This window comes from Aquarana catesbeiana, linkage group LG13 (genome assembly GCF_042186555.1).
Source record: "Aquarana catesbeiana isolate 2022-GZ linkage group LG13, ASM4218655v1, whole genome shotgun sequence".
Lineage (NCBI taxonomy): Eukaryota > Metazoa > Chordata > Amphibia > Anura > Ranidae > Aquarana > Aquarana catesbeiana.
The window spans coordinates 82796474-82820425 of record NC_133336.1 but is presented as its reverse complement, the minus strand read 5'-3'; the positions used below and the strand labels follow the sequence as shown (position 1 = coordinate 82820425).

The window sequence follows — 23952 nt, the reverse complement described above, 5'->3', positions numbered from 1 at the left end:
AACTGACCGATATTGCTTCATTTTACCGTTGTACCATTCTTTAGAGCGGGCGGTCGGCTTTATTGTAATAACAACCGATGCGGCTCAGCAGCCGCTTGGCTGTTATTACAAGCAGCGGGAGGGGATCCCCCCCCCCCCTTTCCCTACTCTCCCGTTCCACCGGGAGGCCTGAGCAAACAGCTGGCACGTCCGCCGGCTGGCCGAGAACCCGAACAAAGCCTATGCTTATTTCGGGTCTCGGATCTAGTAACCTGGAAGCGATGTCATGACATCACTTCCCGGATTACTGGCATCTTAAAGGTGCCAGTTTAAAAAAAAAAATAAAGTATTCAAAAAGCTGATTTTGATGTTTTGAATACTTTGAAGTGCAGAGGAGGGGTTTGGGGTCTTATAGACCCCCGATCCCTTCATAAAGAGTACCTGTCACTGCCTAGTACTGTCACAAGGGATGTTTACATTCCTTGTGACAGCACTAACGGTGATAAAAACAAAAAAAAATTAAAATGACAGTGTAAAAAAAAAACATTTTAAATGTACAAAATATCGGCAAAAAATATCGGCTATCGGCAGGAGAGGTGGCCGAAATATCGATATCGCATTGGCACCAAAAAAACAATATCAGTCGATCCCTGGTTCACAATGAACACGGCTTTGAAATGAACTTGCACGATTTCAAAACCGCATTTCAGCGCAACTTCCGGGGCGACTTGAAAGACATCTGTGCGCGTTCATGCGCAGATGTCTATTGAAATCGCCCCCCGCCAAAAGTAGTGCAGGAATTACTTTTGGAAATCGGGTGGCGCCGCACCGATTGGGACGCTCCTTTTGCCGGCAATAGGCTCCGATTTAAGATGCGATTTGACCTTTTCAATTGCACCAATGTGAACGGTGGCTAAGGCCTACATAGAAAGTTTTGGGTGGAGTTGGGCTTCAGGTGTAAAGGTAGCAAGGTGAGTATTAGAGTTAGTTTGACGGTAAAATCTTGGACAACTAGTATAGTCGCACTAATGCTCTGTGTTGGGAGTCTTGTGAAGAAGATTACCTGTATTGGACACAAGGTGAAAAAAACAAAGGAATCGCATCAGTTAGCTGCGAAGAACACCGGGACATCAAATGACAGCTCATTAATTGTAACAGGCCATGGATTTTTCATAATGTGTCATTCATAAATATCATTTGTAACACCTATAGTGTTACAGGGCATCAGCACCAAATTCTGTACCTTTCTGTAGTTCATTAAAATGAAGCTATCTTTTTCTAGTTGGAAAGGACTCTGCAGTAGTTGTGTTTAGGAATAACTAGCTAGCCTTACTAACATGGAAGCAAAGGGGTACTCGGTTCACTTGATTATCAGCAAAATGATTGGTGTACAACACCTCTGCCTAGATGACAAAATGAAGCTCGGCTTCTCGTAATGCTTTTCAGATTTTAACCTCTTCAATACCAGGCACTTATACACCTTCCTGCCCAGACCAATTTTCAGCTTTCAGCGCTCTCACACTTTGAATGACAATTGTGCGGTCATGCTACATTGTACCCAAACTAAATTTTTATCATTTTGTTCCCACAAATAGAGCTTTCTTTTGGTGGTATTTGATCATCTCTGGAATTTTTATTTTCTGCTAACAAAATTAAAGACCGAAAATTTAGAAAAAAAATTTTTTTTTTTTTTTTCTGTTACAAAACTTTTGTAAATAAGTAAGTTTTCTCCTTCACTGATGGGGCTGCACTGACGGGCACTGATGAGGTGGCACTGATAGGTGGCACTGATATGCAGCACTGATGGGTACACATAGGTGGCACTGATGGGCACTGAAAGGCGGCACAGATGGGCACTGTTAGGTGGCATACACTAATTGATGGTACGGATGGATGCCAGTCAGTGCCAAAAAATAATGCCTGCCAATCAGTGATGCCCATTGTGGGCACTGACATCCATTGTGGGCACTGGCATCCATTGTGGGCACTGATTGGCATCCCTGGTGGTCTAGGGTGGCATACCTGGTGGTGACATCCCTGGTGGTCCTAGTGGCATCCCTGGTGGTCCAGTGTGGGCACCTCGGGGGGGCTGCGCTGATCAATCAGCACAGACCCCCCTGTCAGAGGAGCAGTTGATCGGCTCTCCTCTACTCGCGTCTGACAGACACGAGTGAGGAAAAGCCGATCAACGGCTCTTCCTGTTTACACTGTGATCAGCCGTGATTGGACACGGCTGATCACGTGGTAAAGAGTCTCTGTTACCAAGATTGGTGTAGCAGTGTATCAGAATGACACACTGCAACAATGATTGCCGCGATGCACGCCCCCGGGGGCGCACAGCGGCTTATTATCCTGGCAATGTCATATGACGTACGGTCAGGTTATTGAAACCACTTTGCCGCCGTCATTTTGCTATATGGAAGGCGGCAAGTGGTATTAAACCCAAAAGAAAACCTGTATATTGCAGCTTACAAATTCTTAGATGTGGTGGCTGCATTCATTTTCTTTTTTAGGCTCTCATGCCTTTGTTTACACCTGGTGATCCAGCCAGTAAGTTTTTTTTTTTTTTTTTTTTTTTAACAGAACAAGTTGTTCTGCAGATGTAGCAGTTACAGGGTTGAGACAAACCATTTACTACTGGCAGGGGTGCTTACAATGATCAGTTTCTATCATATCAAACGTTTATCCCAAAAGGAACACAACTGTTTGCTGTAACTGCTTAAAAGGTGTGAGCTGAAGTTCAACTTCACTTTCAATACATTTTTATTAAAGCTTTTACAAAATACAAAGCATAACCCATGTTATTGTATGGGTAAGTACAATGCATTGGTAAATCCCCAAATAGTAACCATCAAGAATCAGAAAGAGAGAACAACTGGAGTAGAAAACAATGAATATAGTTGGAGATAGCATCAATTTGTTAGTTTATCTAAACCTGCCAGTACGTCTAACATTCACCCCCCCCCAGACTGACATGCTGTTGTCTAAAGGTGCCCCCCTATGCGCCCTCATCCAGAGTGGGGGAATTCTAATGTAAGTGATGTGTTACTGGCCAGATCACCAGGTGAAAATAGAGGGGAGAAACCGAAAAAATGAAAACTAATACAGTCACCACATCTAAGGATTATTACAGTTTGGGGTTTAATGTCGCTTTAATTTTCACTTTTGACTAGAGTGTACCATTAATGTTTCTTTGTTGCCCACATAGACATTGCACTACATAAATAGGTATCCGATGGCATCCCAACTATAGTAAATCTTGAATTCACTGACCATACTGTAACTTAACTGAAAAGCCTACTTTACTATTTAATAACGCTGCCATCTGCTCTCTGCCATTTAATTTCAAAGTACTTTCATGTTAATTATTTTTCCTACATGCCTTTATGTAAATGTGTTGCTGAAAGTCACCTTTTACATACTGTAGGCTGAATGTCTGCTGGCTGCAACTACACCACAGTCTGTACTGCACAGAGAAGGTCACCGATCAGCTGTGTAACACTGACCTATTCATTATCTTCCTTTGATTTTCCGGCTGCTCTTCCTGTAGCAGAATTACTGTAATCTTGTTGGAACCTGCATCACGTTTGTACTGCCATTTTTTTTCCAGAATTCGATTGAAACCTCCAAGTGTTGAAGCGTAACATATATATTTAAACAGAAACATTTTTTTTATTTTGCTTTTACTGTATATTTCGTTCTAATCTCTGCGTCATAAGGTATCCTAGCAACTGTGTTTCAGCGATGTCACCCAATTCTAAATTGTATGCTGGAATAAAAATCCTGAAAATACCAGCTGTTTTAAATAACTATGGTCCAAGCCTGTTTTTGGTTTCATTCTACATCTGCTGATCCTTATGACCTTTGAAAAGAAAAAAGGGCCATCACTTTTCACAAAAACGTAAGTCGCCTATAGAAAAGTGATGCTAGTCATTTTCCGACAAGTTTGAGTAAAGTATCATATCTGCAGGTCCTTTGCACAGTTACCAACCGACCACTAGTCCTCTGGATTGATTGTTACTAATTAAATGACCTGTCCCAATTGCTATTGTTCATTCCCATAAGCGTCACTGTCTACCAGAGCTGTTGTTGTCCTCTCCCTTTTCTCTCCATTGACTAAACACAAGCGTTCAGCCAAGAAAATGTTCACGTTTAGGAGCAAAATTCACGTTTAGGAGCAAACTGCACAATGCTAGTGCTTGAGGCTAGTTGGATGCATGCACATCATAAGGACTTTAACATTTATGGGCACCCCTTAATGTGACCCTGTCACTTCCATAAAAGGAACCCTATTGGTTACATATCAAAATCCAAAAACCCTTTAATAGAAAAGCTGATATATTTGCCTCTTTTGAAGGCCTGTATATTCTAGCATTGTTTCACTTCAGCGCTATAAACAGTGTGCAGCGAGGGATTCAGGCATCTGATACTTCCAGAAATGTATGAAGCCTAACAGAGGCTTCGACACTGGAACAGAGGGAAGGGAGGACACATGGGACCATTGGAAAGGTGAGAATACCAGCTCTTCAATTTTTGGGAACTTTCTTTTGGAGTTTGATAAGAAATGGCCAGGTTTGCTTTAACACCCATTCCTCCACCCGATCTTCCCTTTGTCAAGCTGACAGGTTGGAGATTGCACTATCCATTGTTAACTATTTTTCTTTAATGACCAGAAGTTCAGGAACGCAACAATTAGGGAGCAGATGCCAGGAGCAATAAAGATGTAAAAGTGCTGTGGTAAGAATGGTAACAAATGGTTTACCGAGGAATTACTAAAAATTCAGTTAGCAGTTGCTCTGTATCAAATTATGCTCGTCAACAGCCTAATCATAATATAAGTGACATTAGTTTATGCTTCTTAAACATTATATTGAATAGTAATATCAGAACACAATAGCTCAGTGGGAAGATCGCTATACTAACATTGCATAGTTAGTACAGCGAACTCCTCTGGTTTTTTTTTTTGTCCATCCCACTGCGTTGAACAAAAAAAAAAATGATCGTGTGTACCTAGCTTAAAGTTGAGTTCCAGCCAACTTTACTACTTGGTCTTAAACTAAAGACCAGCCCTCGTTTTTGGATATACATTTTTTTTTTCTTTACCTTTTTATGCAGTAAAAAGTAGAGGTATTGAAATTTATCACAGCATCAATGCATCGCGATTTGGGTGTCCCCGATGCAGCATCTATGCTGGGACCAGAAACAACGATCGGCGGGTGGTGTCATCCCAACTTGCCCCGCCCCTCCTGGGAGAGCACTCCGAGCGTATAGTTGTTAAAATAACTGTGTCTTAATTAATCCCATGTTACAAACCATTAAGTGTCTCACTGTATGTGCTTTTTAAAAAATATGTAGCTTCGTACCGCATTTTTCAGTGTGTGTACACGCTGCTCATGTGACTGCCTGGCCCGCCTCTCCTCACATCTCTCCTGACATCAGTAGGGAATTCTCAGCCCGGCCTGCCTCTCTTCTGATCTGATGGCTACAATCAGCAGGCGGGGCTGAAGCCAGGAGAGACGTAAGGAGAGAGACAGGCCAGGCAGTCACATGAACGGTGTGTACAAACACTGAAGAATGCAGTATGAAGCTACATATTTTTTAAAAAGCACATACAGTGAGACACTTAATGCATTGTAACATGGGATTTATTAAGAAACAGTTATTTTAACAGCAGTAAGAGTACATATGAGTTTGTATTCTACTTACACCTCCTACACGCTCCGTGCTGATAGTTCCCCGGCTTCCGCGTTTGCACATTCACCTGTGTTAACTCCTAGTGTGCTGGAATGTGCAAGGGGAACTGTCAGCACAGAGACAGTACAGTGAACTTCACAGGGCTGTTTGTCAGTTGTGGATTCTATCCCTCCTGACCTCCCAGCAGCAGTGTTTGTGAATGCCTGGTACCATATAGTGCACCGGATTAGTGCACTTTTTAAGTGAGTGAAATTATTTTTAATGCAAAGTGGAGTTCCACTTGTTTTTTTTTGTTTAAAGTCAGCAGCTACAAAAAGTGTAGCTGCTGTTTTTTAATAGACGCTCTCCTGTCCCATGGTCCAGCGACGTGGCCGCCCGAACCCTCCGTTCTCTCCCCCCGCCTGTCTGCGGAGCTGGCAATACTTCTGTGGGCATCCGGCTGTGACAGCTTGCAGCTTCACAGCCGATTGCGAGTGTCTCACTGCGCTGTCCTGAATGGCCAGGCAATCTTCTGGGACCTATGACGTGTCCCAGAAGATTGCAAGGAGGGAGGGGGCACCTAGGCAGCCAAAGCGGAAGTGGGAGCAGGTACCTGTCAAAACTAGGTACCCACTCCCCCCCCCCCAAAAAAAAATGACATGCCAGTTGTGGCATGTAATGGGTCAGGACTACTTAAGTTTCACTTTTGGGTGGAATTCCACTTTAACAAAAAATGTTTATATAGAAAGCACTATGACACCCCCCCCCCCCCAACCCTGCCATGTGCACAGCACAGGGGACCCTCCACCTCTGATATTGCTCAATTGCAGGACTCCATGATGACCATCTTAACATCCTCCCTTTGATTCTTCAATCCTTCAGTCCCCCCCCTCACCACCACCACCATTTTTATCTTTGAACTCTTCCATCCTTCTGTTCCTATCCATTGATTCCTCCATCTCCATCCCTAGACTCTTCCATCCTTCTGCTCCTATCCATGGATTCCTCCATCTCCATCCCCAGACTCTTCCATCCTTCAGTTTTCATCTCCAGACTCCTCCGGGCCTTTCATTCTCTATCCATGGATTCCTCCATCCCCAGACCCTTTCTTATTCATGGATTCTTCCATCCTTCAGTTCCTACTCCTCCCTCATATATTGGACTTTTCCATGTCCTTGTCCTGCTATATGCAGGGAGTGTCATCCTCTTCTTTTTTTTTTTTTTTTTTTTAATTTTAAAAGCAGATAAAATTAAACAAATTTAGTTCTTCTAAATGCTTGATTTTTTTTTTTGATGGAAACCATCGTCCGTAATCGTGATGCATTGTGGAATCGTATCGAATCGTTGACCAGATAATCGTATTTGAATCGTGAGACCAGTGAAGATGTGCACCTCTAGTAAAAAGGTGAACTTCCGTCTCAGCCTTGCCGCGGGGAGGTACGTCATTTCCTCTTCTGCCTCTGCCCTTTCTCCGCGCTGCCTTCTGGGACCTGTGTGTGTCCCAGAAGCTAATGGGACCATTCTTAAAGTGCCATGCGACTCACACATGCGTAGTAGGAAACCGGCTGTGAAGCCTGAAGGCTCGACTGCTGGTTTCCCTTAGTTACACTGGCGGCGGTTGCACCCCAGCCGATGGGCTTCGGGGGGCTGATATCACGGGCTCCCTGGACAGGCAAGTGTCCTTATTAAAAGTCAGCAGCTACAGTGTTTGTAGCTGCTGACTTTTAAAAAAAAAAATGTTTTTTGAGGCTGAAACTCCGCTTTAAGGGACAGATGTTTCAGTATTTGGATGTTATTCGAGCTGTTCCAGTTATCTGAAGTCTACTTTTTTTTTTTTTGTCTAATTTCTTGTTTGTTCTGCCTGAGGGCTCTTGCAAGGGTCAGACTGCCTCTTGATCCGCTATTTCTAGGTGGATTAGTTTGGTTCATTTTTCAGCCCTGTGGGATTAAGGGCAAGGTTTCTCATTCCTGGGCAAGGCCCATTCCGCTAGGCGTGTCAATGCTCCCTGTGCCATTCAGCCTCAAGCTTTTCGTTATTCAGGTTTGTAGTTTTACCATTTAGATATTCACTACTCTGTTGATTCTCTATTCTTGGCAGAAGGTCGTGTAGGCAGCCTGTAGTGGGGTTATCCCCTGTTCTTGTGTTTGGGGTATGTTGGCCTTGTTGCTGTGCTGCCCACCTCTCATGTTCAGTGTTTTGGGACATCTCAAGTGGTTGTGAATATCTGAGTCCTCTGTTTTCTGAGATGTACAAATAAGAAATGAAGATATTTAGTTTACTTGTAAAATTATCCTCTTGGAGTACATCAGAGATCCCTCTCCTTTCTTATGAGCCCCCATTGCTTTCTACAAAATTGAAGCTTAGCCGAGCTAGGAGGAGTTATGGCTGGTCAGGGATTCCTGTCTTTTGTTTTGGCCAATGTCTATTCACCTGAAGGTAGAAGCATAACCCAATAAGTCATGAATATCTGAGTCTTATGAAAAATAGTTTGTGCCTTTTGATCTACTCCAAAGGTAAATTAAAAATCCTGATTTATGGATCCTGAAAGAAGTGGTTGCTATTGGCAACATTCCTTTTTTTTTTTTTCATTGGTTTTTCACATACTGTCACTATAAACAGGTGTCCTGTCCTTGGAATCCAAAGCAATTGATATACACCTTTTAGAAAAGTGCAACATAGACATGACCAATTCTGTGTACATAGTGCTTTATCATGTGATGTGTGAATGAAAGTTTTGTTATTTCAATATACAGTACTGGGCCAACCAGAGGGGCAAGATAAATGGTAAAAAAATGTGGCTCAATGTTTTTGTATACTTGCTGAATTAAACCTATAATTCAACATTTCAAACTTATCTGAGATTTGTTAACCCTATCGTATATGAATTTTGATATTCATCTACCAAGCTGCAATTTAATTCACAACTACTTAATTCAAAACTCCTGAAAGTAATTCCAATAAAGAGTGGTTTGCAATACATATGGGAAAATTAATTTCCAGTTTCTCTAAATAAAACACATCCAGACTATTTTGGCAGGCTTATATCAACAGTACATTCCCATGTGATGTATGACCCATGGAGACTACATTCTTTACAAAAACCAGCAGGTTCTTGTTTTAGTGTATATAAACATTTACAAACTCTTATCTAAGTTGTAATGGATGTACGGGTCAGCCAAAGATGTTACCTTCATCTATCCCTTAATTATCCATTAGTATGGGACTGGGAAGTAGAAAATGGGTCAAATTTACCTACCTGACAGACACAAACATGCACTTTTCCATTTTATAAGGGTACATGGCTGGTGTACTACAGAAAGTACATACCTTAGGGTGGCCAGAAAACAGGCAAATGATGCTCTCCGTGACAGTCATGCTACATCTAACTTAGTATATGGCAATGGCTTGTCCCACCTCATAGTCGGAAGCACTTATTACACAGAGATTTCCTGCATTGTTGGAAAATTCCTGTGAATGAGTCCTAGTCTTTCTTTTTTGTAGACCAGTGTAGGATCAGATGTACCTGCTCATACCTCACTGACCTTGGGTCTTGGGGAGCATACATTTGATATTTTTGGGCTAAGATCCTACAGCTGTATAGACTTTTCTATGCTACCACTATTTAAAAGGCAAGCAGGCGAAATGTCAGCTTTCAGTGATAAATATATTGTGAATGCCTGTTCTCTGCCTCTAAATGCCTCTCTGTTAGGCTACTTGTCCATGCACACTATAGGCGTTTAGAGACAAAAAACCCCACCAAAGTTGCTTGCAGGAGCAGAGCTTTTGGACATATAGGCTCATGCGTGTTTGTGTGTTCGCACATTAATGCATTCTAATGGCCAGAATGAATTACAATTCTTGCCAATAGAATGCATTAACACCAGACATGTGAATGCGCTTTTAACACGTTTTTCTGCTGTTTAAACTCCTGTAGGAGAAAAGGATTTATAGAGAATACAGTGTGCATGCGGCTTCATTTGTATCTCCTTTTTGCCTTGGCTTGTTCGGTTTGCCTGAAATAAGTCTATTTCCACCTAGCATTTAGATTAAACGGGTCCAAAATCCTCCCACTGGTAGCAGCGTGTAGCTGGATCAGTAAATTGGTGGCTTCAGGTAGATCTTGCAGACAATATAATTTGATTCTGTAATGAAACCATTTATATGCGGCTTCCTTCAGATACATTGTTTATATTTCACTAAACGGGATAAAGCTCATGATATCTTAGAGCCACTCGGATCATCTCCTTTTGTCTATTGCTTATATTTACTGGTGGTAGTTGACCCAGATTTCTCCTTTAAAGCTTTGGAAAGATGAGATTGATTATATCCATTTTTGAAATACAACATTGCATTGCTGTAAATAGGTTTGTACATTTTCTTTTGCTTGAATGTATCCAGCCTTCTCTTTTATTGTTTTCGAATATGTATTGCATACAATACCGAGCTGCATTATAACATTCTGTGATCAATTAATAGCTCAATAAGCTTTGCACATCCGGGCCTTTCAATACTCTGACAGAACCCAGCCGTTCAGTGTATTTTTAGCGGTCTAATTATCGTCATGAAGAGCGTGCATACAGCAAATCTTGAAATGTTCTCTTTTACTGCTGGCTTGGAAAAAGTTAAACTATTTCTTGGATTATTTCCTTTGCAACACCTACATCTCCAGTTGCCTGGATTCTATGGCATTCACCCTCCTCCTCATTTTGTGTAGGCAGATTTTGTGCTTGAAGGAATCTATGGAGTATAGTTAGTGTCCACACCTGAAAATGATCATGCTACCGTACTTCACAACAATAATTACATTAACACTTTTTTAAAATCTTGACAAGCTAATTTGTTTTGTAGAGCTGAATTTGAAATGGTACTTTTGAAGCACAAAAATCTCCATTTTGCTACAGAGCAGGGGTGCTGAACCAGTAGCCCACAACCTCAAACCAGGGATGGGCATGCCTGGGGTTGGCAACCCTTTGATAACAATCTGGGCTTGCTTACCCACCATCCCAGAGCATCAGAGTGCAGTGAGCCAGCGCTGGCAGCAGAGGAAGCAGGCGGCCGCCTAGGGAGCAGGAGCCACTGAAGCTTTCTCTATAGTGCCGGCTAATGTCCCTGGCAGAGTGATACCAAGTGAACTCTGCTTTTAATTCTCTCTAGCAGCCTCGATAGTGATTCCAACAGCAGCTGCAAGAGGAAAGGAAGGTCAGCGTATTAAACAACACACATACTGGGCATAATCTTTTGCGGTGGGCATATTAGTGCCTATAACAGGGTTAACTATTAGGCTGCTTTCACACTGATCCACAAGTGCAGTACAGTGCACCTGCTTCTTTCCTGTGGGTTAGCTGCACTGAGCCATAAACTTCTATTATATCCTGCGGGTTTGGTGAGCTTGGTGAGTTTCCTGAATGCAGGAATTTTCGTGCGCTTTCAGAAAGTGCACCACATCCAGATGTAATAGTGAGTAAACCTCCAACAGGTATTGATCCCAAGGAAAATAATGATCCTGATTGTTTAAAATCTTCAATATGCTATTTAAAATAAAAATTTCGAAATTCTGAACCATTTAATTTCATTGTGGCCCACGTCCGGTTACCATTTAGAGGCAGAAAACAGGCATTCCCAATATATTTATCACTGAAACATACAGGTAAAAGCCAGTAAATTAGAATATTTTGAAAAACTTGATTTATTTTAGTAATTGCATTCAAAAGGTGTAACTTGTACATTATATTTATTCATTGCACACAGACTGATGCATTCAAATGTTTATTTCATTTAATTTTGATGATTTGAAGTGGCAACAAATGAAAATCCAAAATTCCGTGTGTCACAAAATTAGAATATTGTGTAAGGGTTAAATTTTGAAGACACCTGGTGCCACAAACTAATCAGCTGATTAACTCAAAACACCTGCAAAGGGCTTTAAATGGTCTCTCAGTCCAGTTCTGAAGCCTACACAAACATGGGGAAGACTTCAGATTTGACAGCTGTCCAAAAGGCGACCATCGACACATTGCACAAGGAGGGAAAGACACAAAAGGTTATTGCTGAAGAGGCTGGCTGTTCTCAGAGCTCTGTGTCCAAACACATTAATAGAGAGGCAAAGGGAAGGAAAAACTGTGGTCAGAAAAAGTGTACAAGCGATAGGGATCACCGCGCCCTAGTCAAGATTGTGAAAAAAAACCCATTCAAAAATGTGGGGGAGATTCACAAGGAGTGGACAGCTGCTGGAGTCAGTGCTTCAAGATCCACCACCAAGAGACGCTTGAAAGACATGGGTTTCAACTGCCGCATACCTCGTGTCAAGCCACTGTTGACCAAGAAACAGCGCGAAAACCGTCTCACCTGGGCTAAGGAAAAAAAGAGCTGGACTGCTGCTGAGTGGTCCAAAGTCATGTTTTCTGACGAAAGCAAATTTTGCATTTCCTTTGGAAATCGAGGTCCCAGAGTCTGGAGGAAGACAGGAGAGGCACAGGATCCACGTTGCCTGAAGTCTAGTGTAAAGTTTCCACCATCAGTGATGGTTTGGGGTGCCATGTCATCTGCTGGTGTCGGTCCACTCTGTTTCCTGAGATCCAGGGTCAACGCAGCCGTCTACCAGCAAGTTTTAGAGCACTTCATGCTTCCTGCTGCTGACCTGCTCTATGGAGATGGAGATTTCAGGTTCCAACAGGACTTGGCGCCTGCACACAGCGCAAAATCTACCCGTGCCTGGTTTACGGACCATGGTATTTCTGTTCTAAATTGGCCAGCCAACTCCCCTGACCTTAGCCCCATAGAAAATCTGTGGGGTATTGTGAAAAGGAAGATGCAGAATGCCAGACCCAACAACGCAGAAGAGTTGAAGGCCACTATCAGAGCAACCTGGGCTCTCATAACACCTGAGCAGTGCCAGAAACTCATCGACTCCATGCCACGCCGCATTAATGCAGTAATTGAGGCAAAAGGAGCTCCAACCAAGTATTGAGTATTGTACATGCTCATATTTTTCATTTTCATACTTTTCAGTTGGCCAACATTTCTAAAAAATCCCTTTTTTGTATTAGCCTTAAGTAATAATCTAATTTTGTGACACACGGAATTTTGGATTTTCATTTGTTGCCACTTCAAATCATCAAAATTAAATGAAATAAACATTTGAATGCATCAGTCTGTGTGCAATGAATAAATATAATGTACAAGTTACACCTTTTGAATGCAATTACTGAAATAAATCAAGTTTTTCAAAATATTCTAATTTACTGGCTTTTACCTGTGTGTGTGTGTGTGTGTGTATATATATATATATATATATATATATATATATATATATATATATATATATATATATATATATATATATATATATATATATATAATCACTAATATATATATATATATATATATATATATATAATCACTAATATATTTATCACTGAAAGATGACATTTTGCCTGCTTGTCTTTTAAACTGGTAGCATAGAAAAGTCTATGCAACTGCAGTATTTTAGCCCAAAAATATCAAATGTATGCTCCCTGAGACCCAATGTGGTTAGTGAGGTAGGAGCAGTTACATCTGATCTTATGCTGGTCTACAAAAAAGTTACCTTTGCCCTTCAAAAGGTTGAGCACCTCTGCTATAGAGGCTTGCCCAAGTGTGTGTTGTCTGCTGGCCTCCTGAAGGTCTCAGGTTGAATATCATTTAGTTGCTTTGTAAACAAACTTATTTTTAATAGCAATTCCGAATTGCAAAATACTCGTGACTTTTATTTTCAAATTTTTTGGGCCTTGACTAAAAATAACTGTCATACTTTTGAAAGTGGATCCTTATCCTGGTGTGTATTGAGCCCGAAGTATCAAAAAAAGAGTAGATAGAAATATAATGAAAAAAGTTACTGTGGCTAGCTGCCTAGATACTAACATGTCGGGAAGCTTTCTGTGATCCCTTTTACTGCGTTTATGTTGGTTACCTGATTTTGCATTTTGAGTTCTGTCAGGAGAGGAGCTTGGTGGAAAGTGTGGCTAGGTTTGGGTAGCTGTATAGTGGATAGCAGGGGAACGTAGACTCCTCAACGTCCTTCTTTTTGTCAATAAATGTTTATTATTTTATCAATTAGAAACATAACAATTAAAGTTGCTGCATATATTACACAATATTTGTAATACAGTAAACTGTGAAGGCTTGTAGTATAGCATTAGTTCAAGCCCTGATGGCCTAGTCCAGCCTACCCCTAATGGGTTCTCCTCAACGTCCTTTAACTGCCACAGTTATTCTTGAGTGTATTGCTTGCACTGTTCTTACCAAAGTTATATTAAACCCCCGTTTCAGTTCCTGTGGAGCTCACCACAGACATACAGTGTCAAAAAGAAGGCCTTAGTATTTGTACTTGAACATTTAGACCTCATGCACATGGGCGTTTGTGTAAAGTACACATGGCTAGTGAAAAATTCACTTAATTTGCCCACACCCAAGGTGCTACAGGTGGGGCGTATAGCCAACCATAGAAGTAGCAAAAGCCTGTATTCATGTCAGTGCCTATTGAATTCCAACTTATGTGCATTGCCTCAGTGTGTTCTCATGCTATTCTAAATGAATGGCACTGCAGTAAGTCAACGCATGTAACAGACTTTGCTATAACATGCGCATTGCTGCAAAGCATAGGGTGTAAATTGGCCTTAAAGAAAAAAAGTTAGGGTTCGTTCTTACCTCTGTCTTCCAGCCATGGTGCTTAGGCGAAGATGACATTACAATCCTTCGAGGTAGATCTTAGGGAATACAGAGCAGCCCAGCTCTTGTGAGAAGACACTTTTAGTGGACTAGAGTGTGTTTTTGAGAGGTTTTGCCTGCTTTGCGTTCCCCAGGAAACTTTCCAATAATATTATATACATATATAATTTTTTTTTCTTTTTTCTAATTTGTAAAGGACGAGGGGTCCGTGCAATTTGAATGGATCTTACATTATACTGTCAGGGCCACTTTATTAACTATAATAATATAACTTTAATTTACTGGAAATTAAAAAAATATATATACTCGAAAATCTGACTAGACAATGAAGTGAGCAGTTTGGTTTTGCTGGTGCTGTTAGCAGTGAAAGTAAATCTCTAAATTAAGTTCAGTTATGAATACAAAGAGCCTGTTTTTACTGTCCTGTGAAGTGAGGAGCTGGACCTGTGTTCATGTTAAATGTCCAGGGATGTGCAGGGATTTTCAAAAGCTGCTTCTTCATGTGACTGAATATTAGGCCTGAGCACTTGTCTAGGCTGAAATCAATCTAGAAAAAAAAAGAAAGAAAAACTGCGCATAGGTAAAATGTTTAAACAAAAAATAGAGCTGCAAATTCCTATGTGTAATACAAACCTAAGATAAACAGAAAAAAATGGAACTGTGCTAATGAAACAAATTATATGAATGACAACCAGCCATCATACAGTGCAAAACCTCGTGAAAGGTATATAAAACATGCATATAATACACATCACTAAGCATATGCATTTGAATAAACGTACAAAAGTGCTTTTTCATGTGCAATAGTGCAAATTATAAAATGCTATGTTAAAGTCCATACAATAAATTGGATAGGTCACCCAAGTGTTGATTGAAATGTGAACAATCTGGATGATTGAAAATAAGGTGTTAGATCCACCACCACAAATAGAGATACTGGCCGCTTACCAGAAACCCATGACCCCCCACTACAGAGGGTCTGGATAGGCTGTTAAATGATTGTTCCGAACCACCATCAAGGGACCGGATAGTAATGCTCCGATGGAATAATGGGGGCCAGGATGTCAGATGGATCAGCAGCACAATAGCAGGGCGTCAAACTCTCGGCAGCAAGGTTAACCATAAGCGAAAAAGAGAACTCCAATATAAAATCATATGGTTTTATTAAGTAAAAAATGTAAACACGCACATGTAAAATCGAAGTGTTAAACGACTGGGAACGGAGCGACGTGATCGCGTCATCCCCCATCGCTGTAGTGCACCAGCAGGACGGGCTGTCTGTGGGCATCCGGCCGGTGCCCTGGACTCCTCTTCAGGCGCTCGCTCGTCTACCCCCCCCCCCTTTCCTGACCTTCCAGGCTGCATGCTCGGATAAATGTCTGGTATGGATCTTGGGGGAACCCCCATGCCATATTTTTTTTTTTCCATACCAGACGGAAGGGTCTGGTATCGTCTTGGGGGGGGGGGGGGGGGCTGACACACAATTTTTTTTTTTTTTTTACATTTTGGCGGGTTTCCTTTCAAGATTCTCAGCACACAAGTCGCACCGCAAGTCAGATCATCTTGATCCGACTTCTGGTGCGACTTCTATTCAAATCAATGGGCTCCCACAGGGAACCATTGATTTTGAATAGAGACTGAGAAACGCAGCTAAAAGCTAGATCGGCTAAACGTGGATTGATGCCAATGCAAATTGCGGAAAAAAAAATTTGCATTTTTAACGCCGCTTTTTTTCCTGGTGTCAGTACTAGCTTTACAGCCTTAGGCCTCATGCACACTGGATGTTTTTGGACGTTTTTACAGCAGCTGTTTTTGGCTTCAGACTTTTTTTTCTACAGTCAATAAACTCCCCATCATGTTATCGTATGTGTCCATGCACACATAGGCTGTTATCAGCAGTTTTTAGCTTTAAAAAAACCCAAAACTAGTGGGTTCTGAGAAGAATTTTTCAGTTGTTTTCAGCTGTAAAAACACTCTGTCAAAAAATGCTGACAAACGCAGATAAATGCTCAAAAAACGTGACTCGCCAGCTTTTTTTGACGTTTTTGATCTTTTGAAAAAAAAAAACGCTAAAAACCTCTATTTCAAAAACATTGAAAAAAAAACGTGACTCGCCAGCTTTTTTTGACGTTTCTGATCTTTTGAAAAAAAAGAACAAAAAAAAAAAAAAAACGCTAAAAACCTCTATTTCAAAAACATTGAAAAACTTTGAAAAACTCACTGCAAAGCTAATGGTGTTTTTATAACGTTATTTTAACGTCCAGTGTGCATGAGGCCTTATGGTGCATTCTCCAACAATCTGGGCACAACCCATTCAAATCTATGGTGAGATAAAGTGCCAGCACAGACAGCACTGAGAACAGTTCTGGGTGGATGATGTATACATGTCAGCAGGCTGCCACCATCGCTGTCATCTGTGTGAGGAGGTTTCTTAGGGTTGGTTTATGGGTGTAGGGAGTCTAAGTCGAAACATGTCTTTTAAAGTGGAACTTCACTCACCGAATCAACATTGATTATTTTTAATCATCCTCATGTATCTAGCATTGGTAAATAGATAGGAAAGTATATAATAATTACTTGTTTTAAACTTTTTTGTTTATTACATTTCTTCGGTTACTTTCTGGTTTTCTGCCTAGGAAAGTGATGTCAAACATTCCAGGAGACTTCAGAAGGGGGGGAGGGGTTTTCTCAGCTAAGCACTCTCTCCTGCATGCATACATGAGCTAAGGGCAGGAAGTAAATGCTACAATTTGCCCTTACTCAAGATGGCCACTGCCAGAAATGGTAGGGGTTGTTTTTCAAGGAGATTTCTCACCAAAATAAAGCACAGAGACATGCATGGATGGGGGAGTTTTCTTTGAATTGTAGAAATGAATTAAATAGCGTTTTTGGTTTGTGGTGCTTAGATGCAGTGAAGTTCTGCTTTAGGGATATATCCCAACTGTGCATTAAAAGTATTCATTAAACCGGTAGCAGCTAGTAGGGGATTGTGAAGCCATGAAGCAGGATAAGGCAGTTTATATTTGATATGAAGGATTTGACTTGTCTTGTCTTTTATCCTAGGATTGGCAAACTGCATTAAGGAAAAATAGATGATTTGACAGTTTTTCTCTGCTTATTAAAACTTTTCTCATGCCCTCAATACTGCATGATTTAATAACTTAAGGGCTAATCATATTGATGGTTTAATAACTTTTCATTGCACAGTGATATATACGTAGCTGCACTCCTACGTACAATTAGCCCATGTGTAAAGATACTGATGATGTGCCAGTGGCTCTGTAATATCCTGTATCTCATTTAAGTAATGATGGGAACTGCCCTTTCCTGCCCAGACAGATCTGGTGTGATGGAGCACAGTTTACTATGGTCCCTTAAAAGTGATATTAAGCACAAATGCTGCAGAATGCTGGAGTGTTTAATAAAGCAATGGCTTTGTTTTATTTCTCTAGGGCCTGGTAATGGGGCTTCGTGCAGACGTTTGAGATTCTAAGCAGAAGTAGCACATATCAAAGTGAACATCCAGAAACATGATGTTATAGCAGGTAAGCCAATTTTATTCAGGTCAGGGAAGAGAAATAACAACCGTACCACTGCTTATGGCTAAATGTATGAAATGCATGTACAGTTTATTCATTTGCAATTACAGTTTATAGCATGTTATGGTTCTCTCGCCTTAGGCTTGTTATGTTACAAAGAAAAAAAAATGACATGTTACTAAAATGTATATATGTATCTGGATCCGTGGTTAAAGTTTTAATGAACATAACACATTATAGAATCTTGGCTGCCTGACTTCATGCAATATCTATGAAGATCAGTGGTTATTTTATATGGATTGGGATGCACAGGGCCTTCCAATAAATAAAGTTAAAGGAATGTACAATATTGTTAACTGTATGTTTTGTAACACAGATATGCCCAACCATAAACACAAAATCTAAATTGGGGTTGTATGTTTCATAATTTTAGGATATTATGGTATAAGGTACTTAAATGCATAAGCATTCAGGATTCCTTGGTAGGTTTATTGCTTGTCTGACAGATTTATAATATGTAATTTTAGCTTGTGATATACAGTATCTCACAAAAATGAGTACATCCCTCACATTTTTGTAAATATTTTATTATATCTTTTCATGTAACAACACTGAAGAAATGACACTTTGCTACAATGTAAAGTAGTGAGTGTACAGCTTGCATAACAGTGTAAATTTGCTGTCCCCTCAAAATAACTCGACACACAGCCATTAATGTGAAACCTCTGGCAACAAAAGTGAGTACACCCCTAAATGGAAATGTCCAAATTGGGCTCAAATAGCCATTTCCCTTCCCGGTTTCATGTTACTCGTTAGTGTTACAAGGTCTCAGGTGTGAATGGGGAGCAGGTGTGTTAAATTTGGTGTTATCGCTCTCTCTCTGACTGGTCACTGGAAGTTCACCTTGGCACCTCATGGCAAAGAATTCTGAGGATCTGAAAAAAGAATTGTTGCTCTACATAAAGATGGCCTAGGCCAGTAATATGCAGTTAGCGGACCTCCAGCTGTTGCAAAACTACAATTCCCATCATCCCTCTGCCTCTGGGTGTCATGCTTGTGGCTGTCAGAGTCTTGCTCTGCCTCATGGGACTTGTAGTTCTGCAACAGCTGGAGGTCCGCTAATTGCATATCCCTGGCTTAGGCTATAAGAAGATTGACAAGACCCTGAAACTGAGCTGCAGCACTGTGGCCAAGACCATGCTGCGGTTTAACAGGACAGGTTCCACAGGCCTCGCCATGGCCGACCAAAGAAGTTGATTGTATGTGCTCAGTGTCATATCCAGAGGTTGTCTTTGGGAAATAGACATATGAGTGCTGCCAGAGTTGCTGCAGAGGTTAAAAGGGTGGGGTGGGGGTCAGCCTGTCAGTGCTCAGACCATACGCCACACACTGCATCAAATTGGTCTGCATGGCTGTTGTCCCAGAAGGAAGCCTCTTCTAAAGATGATGCACAAGAAAGCCTGCAAACATTTTGCAGACTAAGGATATGGATTACTGGAACCACGTCCTGTGGTCTGATGAGACCAAGATAAACTTATTTGGTCAACCAGGTTAGGAGTACAAAGACAAGTGTGTCTTGCCTAAAGTCAAGCATGGTGGTGGGAGTGTCATGGTCTGGGGCTTCATGAATGCTGCCGGCACTGGAGAGCTGCAGTTCACTGAGGGAACCATGAATGCCGACATGTACTGTGATATACTGAAGCAGACCACGATCCCCTCCCTTCAGAGACTGGGCCGCAGGGCAGTATTCCAACATAATGGCCCCAAACACACCTCCAAGATGACCACTGCCTTGCTAAAGAAGCTGAGGGTAAAGGTGATGGACTGGCCAAGCATGTTTCTAGACCTAAACCCTATTGAGCATCTGTGGGGCATCTTCTAATGGAAGGTGGAGGGTGGAGCGCAAGGTCTCTAACATTCACCAGCTCCGTGATGTCATCATGGAGGCGTGGAAGAGGACTCCAGTGGCAACCTGTGAAGCTCTGGTGAACTCCATGCCCAAGAGGGTTAAGGCAGTGCTGGAAAATGAAGGTTGGTCACACAAAATATTGACACTATGGGCCCAATTTGGACATTTTCACTTAGGGGTGTATTCACTTTTTTGCCAGCGGTTTAGACATTAATGTCTGTGTGTTCAGTTATTTTGAGGGGGCCGCAAATTTACACTGTTATACAAGCTGTACACTCAATACTTTACATTGTAGCAAAGTGTCATATCTTCAGTGTTGTCACATGAAAAGTTATAATAAAATATTTACAAAAATGCAAGGGGTGTACTCACTTTTGTGAGATACTCTATGCCAGTATTATGCTGGGAAATAGCAAGGAGTGTATAGGAACCATCACACAAACGGAAGATATTTGTACTTGATTTGATACACAGCATTATATACTATATTCTAAAAAAAAAGATGACTGCAGAAAAAACAGGCTTCATTTCTGGACATTTCTGGTTTTCTGGATGCATAGTAACATGTTACATGTTACACCCTTAATACAGATGTTACATGTTACTAAAGGTGAACTTACTGTAGCCTTTAAAGAATAACCGAAATTATGTTTTGCCCAACAAAAAAAAATGAAAACAAAGGATTAGTCACCAATATTGCCTGTCATCTCCCTGAAGCTGATCTTCCCCCCTTACTAACCTTATTCCACATTGTGTCTCTGTGGCCTTATTGGTAGAAAGGTTTTGGTGGAAAGCTGTGTCTTTGATCTGCATTGTACAGCTATGTGACTGTAAAAACCTTGCATACCAGGATGTGCATTGCTATTCAGGAAGGATTCAAACATGTAAAATTCACTGCTTAGGCACAATAAACTTCTCTTTAAAAGTTGTCTATAGCAAATCTTTACCTTTTGGGGCTCAGGTCCAATGTAAATAGTCTTTAATTTCTAGGTATCTTATTAATGACAGTGTTTATTCTATCTACTCATTTACTGGCAGTAGAAGGTTAGATCAGCTCTTTCTCTGTGTGTGTACATTTGGTTGCATGTGGTAACCTGGAAGAATCCTTCATGTATACTAGGGATAGGCAAATTTCGACCCTTCACCTGTTGTGAAACTACCAATCATATTATGCTGACCTCCTGAGAAAGTCTTGCGGTATCTCATGGGGCTTGTCTGCTGGAAAGCTGAATTTTGTCTGCCCCTGATGTAGCCATCCTTAAAGTGATATTAAACCTTTGGTGTTTTTTTTTAATTAAAATAACAAACATATCTATACTTACCTGCTCTATTCAATGCTTTTGCACAGAGCAGCCCAGATCTTCTTCTTCTGGGCCCCCCTGCCAGTGCTCCAGGCCTCTTCTCTTTAGCGGGTATCCCCACGGAAAGCCGCTTTCCATGGGGTCACCTGTGCGTGCCCGCTCCCGAACTCCGCTGCTGCATCCATTGATACAGACAGTGGGACTCGGCCCTGCCCCCCGTATCACAGCATTTGATTGACAGCAGCGGGAGCCAATGGCTCCTGTAGCTATCAATCTGCCAAATGATGAGGGAGACAGCGGTGGGAGCCACTGCTCTCCTGCACATTGCTGAATCGGATCGGGCTCAGGTAAGAATATAGAATAGAATGCATTAAGGTGAAAAACCTTAAGGCTTTAGAACCACTTTAAAATAATCTGTTAATTTGCATGATACAGCAATCTTGAAGCTGTATGAAGACAAAAGCTCTTTGCATATGGAGTTATATTAAATCAGGCATACACGGCATCCCCTAATATGTGCATACTGCAGACATTAGCGCTACATTGGTGTGTACGGGCCGGTTCACACCACAATTTCTGCATTCTGGATGTGTTTCTGCATGCATGTTTTTGATGACTTCTTGTGCGTTTTTATGCGTTTCAGTGGGGTTTTTCATTTTTTTTTTCCCCCCTTTCTTTATCTCGGAACATGTGCATTCTGGCGCATTTTTTGTGCATTCCAATGCGCTTGCATTTTGCCATGTTCCCAATGCGTTCAATACAGAAAAGGTGCACCATGTTCTACTTTTGTTGACTGCACTGGAATGCACTGCATGTGTGTGAGCTATGGCCAATTGAATCCATGTTAAACACTGTCCATGCTTTTTTGACAGAGAATAAAATTTGCATTGGACTGCATCTGGTGTGAACGAGGCCTAAAGCCACAAAGGGATTATACACATGGCAACGTATTTCATAGATGGGTTTTCTGGTTAAAGTAGTAAGAACATTTCTGTGTCTCTCCTGCCCCTGAATCCTTTTTTTGTACAGATTTGCATACGCTTTTTATTGAACTACTTGTAGCTCCTTTTAGATTACATGATCTGAGGAAGGCAGCATCCACCTAGTTTTGGGATACCATATATACCTTTCACACCACCATTTCATCTGACATCTCTTATTCCACAGCTCAGAAGAGTGGAAGTGACTGTGTTTTTGTATATCAACACTTTTTATTGAAGGCTTTGATAGAAATGATGACTAGGGCTGTTGAAGCCATGTTAATTTGAGGCTTTATAACAAAGGTGGCCATTATAATATTTATCTTTTTCTCTAGGCATCCATTAATTGGAATGCCATTTTATTGGGTGCTGGTTAGAATATACATTATAGGATAGTAAAATTGAATAGTATAATTGTCTGTTGAAAGGTGATTATATTCCAACTTAATATTAACTTGTGAGTATAATACATCATTTATATAACTTGGTAAGTTGCTGCAACTGTAAAATATACTTGGATTTACTAGGATGTAACTGCAGTGAATGTGTCACAGGCATTCCTTGTGATTTAATATGTTAACAAAATGTCAACATCATAGAAGACCTAGACGTTTATAGCTTGAAGATAATAGAGAATTGTTATAAAGCCCTTGAAATTTAGAGAATAGTTTATTTCAAGGCTGAAACCAAGTGGAATTAAAGGCTACATATAAGTCTGCTTAAAGGGTGAATTCACACCACAATGCAGAACAGCCAAAGCGATTCACCTCTCCAGCCCCTCTGTGTTGCCAGCTACAGTAGTGTGCAGTGTGGTACGTGATTCAGCGCCTCTCACGGCTCCCTTTTTTTTTTTTTCAATAAACTTTATGCTAAGTATAAAAAATGTACACTTCATTCACTGCAATGTAGGGCAGCACGAGGTGATGTGATGCCTTAAATTACAGTGCAATACAGCACACTGCTCTGCCATAAATTGCAGAATGTCTGCATTCTACCACAGCATGCTATACACTAGTATACTACTGGTAAAAAGATACGTGTAAATAGCTTTTTTAAAGCAGACTTTTATGTAGCCTTTCACTTTAGGGACGTTCAATGAGTTCACAGTTTTGGTTATTTTATCTTATTTACATTTTTACAAGCTTCCTCTTCCATACTTTTTTTTTTTAAATAAATTCAGAGATAGAGATTTTTAGATCTGCCCCCAAAGGAAGCTCTCAGTGACTTGGTGGAAGTTCTGTGAGTTTTTGTGTCTCTGTCTCAGCCATACCACTGCTATAAAGAAAAGCACTCCACATTTAAAAATCGCATATCTGTGCAGGGATGAGGGCCTGGTTACATGAACTGTCAGTCACATGACTTGCTTTCCTTCAGTCACAAAGCTCTCTATCCCATACCAAGAACCACCTTATATAAATAGGATGCGTAGCTGAGCAGAGTATAACAGAGCAAATTGTGGATATAAATATACCACTTTATAGAATCATCTTCTAGGAGCAGCAAGATATTGGACATCACTCAAGAATGCATACTATTTTCAGCTCATATAAATATCAGGAAATGATCTGCTGAACATTTCATAGACCTTTAATCTCATGTGTGCTCTACAGTGTAATTGATATTGTTCATAGAGTCAGGAAGGGGGAGGGGGGGTTGGTTATGAGCAATTGTGTTGCATCCTGATGATGGTTTCATTAAACTTTACACCAGTACAGCAACAGCTGAAGAAGTGTGGCATCTTCTGCCATCTATGCCTCCTTAAGACACAGGCAAATCATATATATGTATATGTGTGTGTGTGTATGTATATATATATATATATATATATATATATATATAAATAACACGTCACCATTTTGCTAGG

General features: G+C 40.9%; 1 protein-coding gene across 5 annotated transcripts in view; it reads left to right on the top strand.

Annotated features, from left to right (window-relative positions):
• The window catches only part of SIPA1L1 (signal induced proliferation associated 1 like 1), a 522698-nt gene that overhangs the window by 97548 nt on the left and 401198 nt on the right, over nucleotides 1–23952 (top strand). For all 5 annotated transcript variants that reach the window (XM_073608614.1, XM_073608616.1, XM_073608618.1 and 2 more), the window contains exon 2: nucleotides 17812–17904. The gene's annotated coding sequence lies outside the window, so the exon portion shown is untranslated. The remainder of the gene's footprint in view (nucleotides 1–17811; nucleotides 17905–23952) is intronic.